The 12,123-nt window shown below is 29.2% G+C and overlaps 1 long non-coding RNA gene across 1 annotated transcript in view; it reads right to left on the reverse strand.

The window, feature by feature from the left end:
• The window catches only part of LOC149031406 (uncharacterized), a 66,086-nt gene extending 56,569 nt beyond the window's left edge, over positions 1–9,517 (reverse strand). Inside the window, exons 1-2 of the long non-coding RNA XR_016177823.1 lie at positions 9,252–9,517; positions 8,339–8,806 (exon numbers count right to left, since the gene is read on the reverse strand). This is a non-coding gene — a long non-coding RNA (uncharacterized LOC149031406). The remainder of the gene's footprint in view (positions 1–8,338; positions 8,807–9,251) is intronic.
• Between the last annotated feature and the right edge of the window lie 2,606 nt (positions 9,518–12,123).

The raw sequence follows: 12,123 nt of genomic DNA on the forward strand, positions 1-12,123 counted from the left end.
ATTATCATTAATATGATAAGATAGTAAATAGAATTTCAAATGCGAATAACTGTAGTTTGTATTTTTGTTTTGTTTTAATTCGTAGGATTTTATTTAATAAAGTGTAAAATATTTGGGGAATGTTTTATTTTTTTTTTTTGGTTTGAATTATTTGAATAAATGATAGGGCAAATTTGTGTTTTATGATAGTATAATACGAGATATTAATTATTTCAAAAAAGTATGAATTGAATTATTTATTGTTCTCGATTATGCATGCGATATAATTATATGAATAAAAAATTTGTAAAGTTACAATGGAAAATAAGAACATTGTATTTTTATATTTAATTATTAATCGATAATTGTGGTTACTTTTCGAACAATTTGGGATATTAGGTTTTAACTAAAGTTTTATCCGATAATATTATTACAAGTTTCAACACGTATCTCTGATCGATGATCCTTTTTTAACAACTTATCAGAGATTCCGAAAAAAGTTCAACTAAACGAAACAAATAATTTCATATAGTATGTGAGAAGTTTTTATTCTATGATATAATCAGTTTACAAGAATATACGTAAATGAATTGTTCGTAAGTTTTAAGATAAAAAAAAAAAAAAAAAAAAGAAAAAGAGAAAATATTGATAAATAATTTCAATAAACAACTATTATTACATAAATCACTTGAAACAAATTCTAACAGTTTAAAGTGAAATTAGTTTCATATACTAGATTATAACAAGAGGTAGGAATGCACAAGCTATGTATTTATGGTATGCTTGCAATTCCGAGATCTGAACCGCAAAAGACACGATTTCGTTTGGTATTATAAACGTTTCACGATTCGGGTTAGTAGTCCGTGTTCAGCAAAAGCTGATCGATCGACCGTAACTTCCCGTATTCAGGAGATAAATCCGTATTCTATAATATTTCGAGCGTATTCTGCAAAACGTATACATTTATATATCTATCTCTATATATATAACAACGATAACAAAATATTCAACTGATAAGTTGAATATATCTATAACAAAACAAAAAAAACGGATACGGATGAACAGATGATTGAATTATTTTTATCGTACAATGTTTTCAGCAAAAATTCCACTTTAAACGTTGCTCAACATCGCGAATAAATATTATTCATATACGAATTAAAGAATAATTTAACGATATGGAAGATAGGAGTAAACACAGAAGTATTCTTCGATTAATTAACATCCTTTTTCTCTCTCTCTCTCTCTCTTTCTCTTTCTCTTTCTCTTTCTCTTTCTCTAATAGAAATTCATTGACGAAATAACAGGAGAACAAAGCAGGTCTTTGTGCGATTTAAATACCACCCGATACAATATCAACGATAAAATCTATTTTAATTTTCGTACTTGTGCGTGCACGCGCATACCATTTCTACACGCGAGTATTACCAACACAACGGAAGAAATAAATGTGTCGAGCAACGTGTGTGTGTTCCTATTACTCGTAATCACGATCGGGAAAAATTCTCTTGCGTAGCGGTACAAATTTTTGTTACTTTTTTTTTTATCTAGAAAATACCAAGAGATTATTTCATTGATTTTACGATTAAATATATATATATATATGAGATTAGGGAAAATATTTATTCGTATTTTTACGATAGATTTTTTTAAAGAATTATTTAACATCTATTAACATTAAACAAATTTAAAAAGTATATGTAATATTTATTATTTTATTGTAAAAATATTAGGACACATAAATTCAATCAAATATGTAATTATACGATTAATCAAATATAATTTTTGAAATATTTTGCTTATTTACAAATTCCTACGAATTTTATATTATTATTTATAAAAACAATCGTAGATCAATAATGAGTAGAAAAAATAAATTTCTAAAATTTTTTCAATAAAATATAAAACAATTTTTGAAAGATTCTATACAATGTGTACAACAACGATAAAGAACAATTCACGAATAATACATACTTGTTAACACATCAGATAATGATTCATCCAACGTGAATCGAATAACTAAATATATTTCATTCTTTCTCTTTCACAACTTAAACATAAAGAATTTATAATCGAGGATTCAATCCACGCGATTAAAAGTTATTTTAAAGTACCTTATCGACTATGGTAGTAAGTAAAATATATAAGTAAGAAACTAAGAAAGTAAAATACTTCCTTTGAACATTCCATCATCGAGTCATTTGAATTGAACAGAATAGAACAGAATAGAACATAACAGAACAGAATAGAATAGAATAGAATAGAATGAAATAGTAGAAGAACATGGAGAATAAAATTAGTCGTAGAAAGACAATCGTGTATTTTAATGCTTACACACATACGCATACATGTGTTTAAACGCATACTAACATAATCTTAGCACATGCCGATCGTATCAACGTTCGACGATAGTTCGTACGGTCGTCGAACCAAAGTGACCAAAGTAAGAAAAATAAAAAGAAGAAGAAGATGAAGAAAAAGGGTTTAAGTATTTTTAATAGGCGGTACGAAAGGCAAAGGAAAAGAAAAGAAAGGAAAGGAACGTTTGCCACTCTCGTATTCACCGAAACGATTTACATCAAATGCAATTGATTGGCCTACTCTTACCGAGAACCTAATCGCAATCATTTGTCGTTGTTCCTTGAAAGTTTTGACTTTGCGACGTTTGAGAATGGAAAAAGTGAAATAATTAAATGATTTCAATCATCTTAGATAGAAATCATTTATCTAAACGTTCGTAGAATTCAATACAATCATAATCTTTCTTTCTTCTTTTTCTTCTATTGTATTCATAGTGTATGTGTGTGTTATTAAGTTGTTTTTTTCTTTTTCTAATTTTACGAGTTATAAGTTAAAGTGTTTAAGAATCAAGTAAAGATATCGAGAGTTCATTTAATGAGAAAAAATATTAAGTAAGGTGTTAGATTGTTAATAAAAAAAATATATATATATATATAATAGAAGAAAAGTTGACTTAAAGTACACGTGCTTTTTCCTACTAGTATTTTCCCTTTAAACGTGTCTTTATTCTACGAGAGAGAAAAAGAGATAACGTGTATGTGAGAAAGAGTTGAAGAAGGACTAAGGATAGAAAAAGAGAACGTGTGTTTGTAAAAAAAAAAGTGATAAAAAAAAGGAAAAAAGAAAGAAAGATGGTATATATATTTATGTATGTGTGTAGAAGAGAGTAAGATAGAAGACTTTCTTTCTGAAAGTGAAAAAATGATAAAAAGAGAGAGAGAGAGAGAGAGAGAGAAAGAGAGAGAAAGATTTTTCTAAAGAAAGTTTGTGTCATATATGAATAAAAAGAAATGTATGCCTGTATTTGATAGTAATAGAAAAAAAGTAATGTGTGCGTTTATGAGATACTATGAAGTAAAACATATTCGTATAAGAGGGTATTTAGAAAAAATATTTAATCATATATGTGTGTGTGTGTGTATAATAAAAATGAAAGTACGTGCGAACGTGAGAGAAAGAGAGTAAAAGATAAAGTTTACGTACGTGCATGTATGTATGTATGTATGTATGTATGTATTTATGTATGTGTGAAAAAGTTAGACGAAAAGACAGGGGTGTTTTGGGTATTTTTTTTTTTTAATTCATAGAAAACGTATGACTTTTTTAAAGTATTCAGTTTGCGTCAGAGTTGAAAGAAATAAATCAAACGAGTCGTGGTAGTGGTGGTGGTGGTGGTGGTGGTGGTGGTGGTGATGATGATGATGGTGATGGTGATGGTGGTTCACGAGTTGCCTCGGTGAAAATGCTTTTAGTCGATAATAATGACGATCCTACGAAAATCGAGTTCTACTTTATTATTCGCACTTGGAACACGCTCGATACGTTATATTACGAAGTTAATCGCGTTTCGACCTACATATCTCGCTCATTGCATATTCTCTCACTCGTACTATGGAGTCTTCCTCTTTCTCTCTCTCTCTCTCTCTCTTTCATCTCTTTTTTTTTGTATCTATCTATCTCTTTTTCTCTTCACTTCTCGTCATTTTTATCTCGCTAAATTAAAATAATATATATACATATATACATATATATATATTATATGAGAGTGTAAAGCAGCACACACAGGATGACCTTTTAGTCGCTGTAATTAACGATAGAGGTAAAAGTAATTTTTAGGAAAAAAGGGCCATTTTTGTTTGAGATGAGTTAGAAAAAGAGAAATATAGAAAGAGAGAAAAAGTAGTACGGATATCGAGCACTCTTTTATAAATGAAAAATATAAAATGAAAAAAAAAAGAAAAATCTTCTCTTTTATCTCTTAACTCCTCCCTTCCCTTCCCTTCCCTTCCTCTCGGATTAACTTCATTTATTGTTATTTTATATAGAATCTGATTTGACACGTAACATCGAACTTTTGTGTACTTCTTCTGTACTCTTAAAAATGATATATCATTGAAAATATTTAATTATCTTTTTAAAACGTTATCGAATAACTTAATACGTTAAATAAAAAGAATATTAAACATTATTATCTTACAATTAACATATCAACAATTCGTAACACAAATATCTTAAATATTTGACAATTTTATGCTCGTATTTAAATAAAAAGAACGAAAAAATAGTTAACAAAAAATTATTAACAATTGTTTAACAATAATACATAATGTCGATATTTAAATACAATAAAGAATGATACGATGTATAATCTAATGGAAATTTCTCATGCAATTGTAAATTCTATACGAGCAACCATACTTAGGAATCATCGTTTGTGTTAGCTCGGTGACTGCAATTTCGTTGCGGGCACGAAACGTTGTCCATTACGACTTTCGAGGGAAGATGAGAGTTTATGGGTAATTCTCCCCCACTCTCTTTCTATCTCTATTTATCTCTATCTCTCTCTCTCTCTCTCTTACAAGAGACCAATGACGGTACCATTCACGTACGTGACAGTGGCTCTTAATGCCGATGAATCTCTCCCGAAAGCCGACACACCCCATACCCAATACAAACTCATATCCATGAATTCTACATGGCACATAATATATATATATATGGTGTCCTAAAAGTCACTTTAATAATTAAAAAGAACAAAATAAAGAAAGAATTAACAAAATTATTATACATTATTGATAATAATTTAGTTTTAATGTTATTAAGGAAAAGTACGATCCTATAATTCCTGTTATAAAAATTATCAATAAAAATGAATCAGTGTTCAGACATATCAATAAATTACAGTAAAACTTTGAAGTATTCGAATTAGCAAACAATCGTAATTGTTTCAATGAAATTATATTTTTCAATTAGATAATCCTTACTTTTGAATCACCCAATAAGTGTGAGTAAATTTCTATTTAAATATATGATACACGTATATCGCGTTATTACTAATACTACGATAACAAATTATGCCTTTCTCCTTATGGCGTCTCTTTTTTTTTTTAATCCCAAGAGAGAGAAAGAGAGTGGAAGAGTGAGAGAGTAAGAGAGAGGAAACACACGTGTCATTATTTTCGCGTGACTATTTTCGTAAGGTCGCAAAACTGGTAAGACACGTGCGACACGTCTACGTTAGTGAAACGTGCCACCATAGCTATGTTTTTTATTCTCCCTGTTCCCCCTCACCCTTTCTTTACCCGTATTTTAAAGAACATGAAAATATTTCTAACTCGTACGTTTTTCTGTTTTCTTTTAAATGATCCTAAAATAACTATAGTCAAGTTAAAACTCTTTTTCTTATTTTTTCTTTTTTTTTTGGTTTTTGATTTCGTGTTCTCGAATAAAAGGGCGAACCTTATGAGGTAACATAAACGATCCCTTATGGTTTTCTACATTTTTGTGTGACACTTCTCATTTTACATTATTTACCCTATCCCACACACTCCTTAATCTTTCTTTTGGATATTTTTTTTTATTTTTATTTTATTTATTTATTTCTTTTTTTCAGTTCGTCATCTTGATATTCGAAGTTTTATGTTTAAATTGTATCGTATTAAATTTACGCGTATTGATATTATAATCGTTTATTTTGTTTTTTGAAGAACTAAACGTAGATTTGCGAAAAGCATTAATTAACGACGACCAATACGTTATCGTTTTCGCGTATTCAATTGAGCTGAAACCATTTGTTTCTCGGGATTAAATTGAAATTTCAATAACAACGCTTACAAATAGAAACTTCAAGCTGTTCAAGTTTGGGTTTTGTACTACAATCAAACTCGTACCATAAACCATCGTAATCATAAACCATCAAAGTAAAAAAGAAACGAAAAGAGGAAAAAAATAGATAGAAAAAAATATAAAAAAAGAATTAAGAGTATCTGGAGTACAGAAAAAATATGTTTCGATAAATTTTTGAACGCAAAACCTAAATCAAATGATTGAGTTCAGTAATTTGTAAAAATACGATAATTCGTAAAAATTATATAGTTTTTAAGCAACATTTAAATTGTATTCTGTTCACCATCCCAATTGGCTCAAATCTTATTCCATATTGAAATATATGCTTCATTTTTTTTTTAAACGTTCACTGTGAAATATGTGGAACGTACACAAAGTTTAGTATTAAATTTCTAGCATTAGGTTTTCCACTATAGTAAACAATTCTTGCGTGTGAGTACAAACTTCGAATTTGAGAACGAAAGAAAAAACGAAAAGCTTTAAAGAAAATTCAAGAGAACCATAACTCGCCCAGTGCCGTATCGTAAATGTCGAAAAAAAGAAAACATTAATAAAAACAAAAAAAAAAACAAAAAGAGAAAAAAAAAATTAAAAAAGAACTCGAAGGCATAACGTGTCTCGATTTACGCGTTTGCGATCAATTGGACGTTGACTGGTCAACGAAAAAAAAAAAAAAAAAAAAAAAGAATAAAATATATATGATATAAAAAAAAACTAAAAATAAAAAAAAAGGAACAAAAAAGAGAGCTCAACGAGTTGTACGTGACTTTCCGTCGAAATTCTCCCATACGAATAAACCATCTCGTGCCGTAAAATCAGACCGAACAGAGGATACACCCTCCCCAACCCCTCCCCCCACTCCGTTCGACACAACTTGATCATTCAATAAAAAAAAACGTGTCTCGATCGCATGACATCAGAATTCAAAATCGATAAAAAATAAAAACAATAATAATTCCGGATAAATATATTTTTGACGATTTACTTTTTTTTCTTTTTTGATCTCATCTTATGTTAAATCGTGCGATCTAAAATTGTATTCATTTTGTTTAAAATAAATAATTATTATTCGAATGTGATACGATATTGTGCAAGGGTATTTTAATATTCGTAGTGGGTCGTATTAAAAATCAAAATTATTCTGCAGTAACATCTTCCACTTTTTATCCTTTGTGAGAGAGAAAGAAATATAAAAATAAATTAATATCTGGATAAATATTTTTACTGATTAATAAAATCTAATTGTAGTCACTTTTAAAATAAATATTTTAATATTAATCGTTACAATTACAAATGAAAAGAATTTCAATATTTGCAAGCTGTTAGATAAAACAATTAATTCTGATGTACCATCTTCAACTTTCACCACATGAAAGAAAATAAAATTGAAGTATTTATTGAAGTGATTTTTAATATCATATTTTAATAACAATCATTATGATAATTATAAAAATATAATACAACTCTTTTCACTAATTTTTATCACTAAAATGTTAAGTAATCAAATATAAACAACCCCAGTGTCTCATCTTCTATTCCAACCCCTTTCCGAAAGAATGTATTAATAAAAAATTTAATAAATATATCAATAAAAAAATAACAATAACAATAATCAAATAACGATTACGAGTATCAAATCAAATTAGATTGTCTCAAAAAAAAAAAGAAACAAATAATCTTAGGTGTAAAACAAACCCCAATAAAAATGTAGTCCAATAAAAAGAACAAGATGCACAGAAAAAAAAAATAGAACTCAACCGAAAATGCATCGTAATTCGTTGCTAGAGTAAAGAGGGAAAGAAAAAAAGAAAGAAAAAGAACGAAAGAAAGAAATGAAAAAAAAAAGAGAAGAAAGAAAGTAAAACGAAAAAACAACAAAAAAAGAAAAAAAAAACAGAAAAAAGAAAGGAAAACACAGGAAGGGTTAGCGAGAGTGGGTCGTGTTTATACCCGGCGGATACCTTGGGTGCATCGTTCGCCCCGGTCAAACGTTGGGCGTGGTGGGGAGATCAAAGGGGGTAGAAAGGTAGGGGTAGGGGATAGCGAAGACTCGACAAAATTCGACTGGCCACAGCCTATCGAGCTAAATCAACTCCTACCTATATGATCATTATATTAACATTGTTTTTATATTTAATTCCAACTAATTAACAACAATACCTAAATATCCCTATCGTGAAAAATAATGAATTAAAAAAAATAAAAATCTCACCTGATTGGTACATCTACGATGGTCTATGCCTAGATCTCGAACAGTTGGCTCTATCATTGCACAAGAGAGCACTGCACGAACACTCTTTTTTTTTATTATTTAAATCACCATCATTCGATGCCCACTGAGATCCTTTAAAGGGGGTTTTTTTTTGTTTCTTTTTCCTCTTCAATTTTCTTCCCGAATTCCTTTAGTTTTCGCTTTAGTCAGTTCAATATATTTTCAATCTTTCGAGAGTATCTTTATCATAAATCTTTCATATGTTTAATTGGAGAGTAATACTTTGTTGCACTATTCACAATTTGTCCTTCGAGTATCCAACAAGGACGACGATCTAACGTGTTATTGAAGTAACAACACCGGCACCGTTAACACACACGTCAAAAAATTCGAGAAACAAAATAAACCTTTCCTCGTTCACTTTTCACCCCTTTTCGGTTTAATATCGTAATTTATCTTCCTATTATTCTATATATTATTGAGAACAAATCAAAATTAATCGAACGAACAAATATATATATATATATATATATATATAACGAAAGGTAAAAGGTAGAGGGTTGAAAATAAAACGTTAAAATAATTAAAACAAAGTATATACAAAATCTAAAGATTATTCGAGATGGTAGACAGATCAAAGTTGTTCCTGGGTAATACACTGCTAAGGGATGATGTATAGGAAAAAGGAAACCGAATTTTGTATTTCTCGGTTTGGAATAAAAGTGGATGACGATAGTCACAACGACTGCACCCAGTTCTATCTAGACAAAACCGGGAGGGTGGTCACCACTAATACTAGACAAGGATAGATTAAAAAAATATATTAAAATAAATAAACTTATAGATAGACGTTAATAGAAAAAATTGTATAGTATGAAATATAAGAATACAATAAACTGAATGATACACATACTTATATATACCATTATCCTAAAATCAGGATAAAATCAGTAATAGGATAAAATATCTGTGTCCAGTGTGAGAGATTAAGATAGATAGAAAATGATAAAAAGATATATAAAGTGATAGAAAGACAGACGAGATGTGTATATGTGTGTGTCTGTGTGTATGTTGAAGATGGTGACAAAACTTCAATAATAGATACGGCACGAAATAGAAGTACGCGGATCGGGAGCTGGCACTGCACTGACTCCGACCTCCTCGTTCGACCCTAGTCCGCGGCACTTACTCTCGTCCGGCGCATGCGTGTTTCAACATGGCGACGTTTGCGCCGTCGTCGTCGTCGTCGTCGTCGTCGTCGTCTTCTTCATCATTCTCGTCATCGTTGTCATCAGTTTCGTCATTGTCATCGTCATCTCTCAATTATCATCTAACTTGATATACTACTACTCCGTGGTAGTAACAATTTTTGTAACCTTCCCTTCCCTTGTCCTCTTCTTATAACTCATCATCATTTTCCTTCTTCACTTATTCGCCCGTTCGATCATTCACCTTTTTTTTTTCAATTATTTTTCTTTTCCCTCCTATACTCCTCATGGTTTTTCCATACCCTTTTTTTCTCACCCTTTCATTCCCTTTAGCGACCTTTCGACACCCTCATCTCTTCTTCTCTGCACACATATAAACACACCTTGATTTTTCTCTTCCTTGTCTAATTTTCTATATACTTTTATCCTCATCTATATTGTTCTATCTTCTATATCTAGTATCTTCTTTTATCATCTTCTATCTTCTTTCCTTACTTGAGGAATACTTCGGTTAACGGTGAAACGAGAACGCACGCACGCGCGAGTTTCATCCCCTAAATCGCCCCCGTTCTTCTCTCTGGTGGTCCTTCCGCCCCACCCCTTTTCGCTCTTTCCATTCTCCCCCTCTTTCTCTCTCTCTCTATCTCTTTATATATATATGTATATATCCTATAGTACGGAAAACACGGACGTTGGCATGTGCAGAGAATATGATGGAGAGGATCGAGAGATTTGCCAGAGTCAAACGATCTGCTTCGACTTCCCTAACAAATACAATCCTATAGGGTGATTCTTGTTCTCGAGACTCTGATTTGAAGCTTTGTTTTTTCTATTTTTTTTTTTTTTGTATTTTTCTTTCTATCAGTTCAAAGTTCGTTAAGTGTTTTAATGAGTTGTAGTTTCATTTACGTTCGGTATTTTGTTGATTTTTGTTACGTGGAATAACATTTCTAGTATTTGTTTTTTAATAATTAAAATCTACGAAAGGGATATTTTAAATTGTTTTTAAGTTAAGATATTATAAATTGTGTAAATTTAATCAGGAGATTTAGAAATGACTTTTTAATGTAGGTATTTGTAAGATGAGTTTATACAATTGTTTGATCTATGAAATTATCAAATGAAATGATTTTTCAATTTCTCAACATTTTTTTAATGTTATCCTTTAAATATTATAGTTTATAGTTTGATGTTTTAGAAATATTTATATATATTTTTGTAATTTAGTAAAACGATAATTGCATCGATATATTATTGAAAAATATTTCTAAATATTTTATTAGAAAATGTTCGATTTATGGTTATCTTTGAGTGCTATGGGCACTCAATACTATATATATATATGCGATTATCAATTATTTTCGAGCTTCCTTATCTGGAAATTCTTTTCTTTTTCTCTTTTTATTTAATTAAAATAGTTAAACATTAACAGAAAAATTATTCCATTAAATATTTAGCAGACTTTGTATTAAAAGGGTTAAAAAATATTTCTAAATATCCAAAAAAAAGAAGAAATATTTAATTAATTTAATAATTAAACAAATATATATGATTTCTAATATTACAATAATGTTTTCCTATAAAAAATGATTATTTAAAGTTTTGTAGTAGAAGGAAGAAAAAAAAGAGAACAAGAAATAGTAAAAATTAACGCCTTATGGGAATGAATGGACGATAAAAATGATTGAAATATTTGAAGAAAAAAAAAGGGTAGAATTTCTTGGTACGACGAAAAGGCAAATTATCTTTAGTCGTCGTGTCCTTTTTTTGTCATTCGTTGATGCGACAATGCGGAGAACTGTACTTCTTATTTCTGTTAGGAACCGTTGTTGGCGTACAAACGTTGCACAGCCAAATCGTAGGTCTTCCAACAAATTTGGCATCGATTCAGAAATTCGCGGGTGGATGAACGTTCGACTTTCTCTCTTTCTCTCTCTCTTTCTTTATTTTTCTTTTTTTTTTTTTTTGCTTTTGGATACATTCAGTCTTTCGGTATATACGAATGCAGACATTCGATTCAACTTTGTATAACACGAATGATATTATGCAATGATTTTACGATCTAGAATTTTAATTGTCTTCTAAAAGATAAAAAAAACTAACATGAATAAATAATATCAGTGTAAACGTATTTTTAATGATATTCTATATTAAATAATATTGCAAACTTATGTATCATGATTTTATTATATTATTCGTTTATATAGATCGTATAGTGAAATGATTTCTTATATATTATAAATGTTTCATGCAATGTTCTGTTTTGTGATATTATTTTATTATAATTGAACAATTACTCTACTTGTTATTTAATTCAATACAAAATTAAAAAGTAAAATAATTAATTTAAATAAGGATTAATTAATTGTGATCTATACTAGAACTTCAATTAAAATATTATCATTAAATGTTATTATAATACATTTTATACAATTCAATTATAATTAGTTTTTATTATTGTAATTTGTTTTATAATATTTTATTACATAAATTTTTATTTGTATTATTATATTTTTTATTATTATAATTATTATAATAACTTTATTTTTTATAAAGAAGACAAATATTTGAATTTAT

This window comes from Polistes dominula, unplaced genomic scaffold, assembly GCF_049000335.1.
Source record: "Polistes dominula isolate Pdom_NZ unplaced genomic scaffold, Pdom_raw_medaka contig_21, whole genome shotgun sequence".
Taxonomy (NCBI): Eukaryota; Metazoa; Arthropoda; class Insecta; order Hymenoptera; family Vespidae; genus Polistes; species Polistes dominula.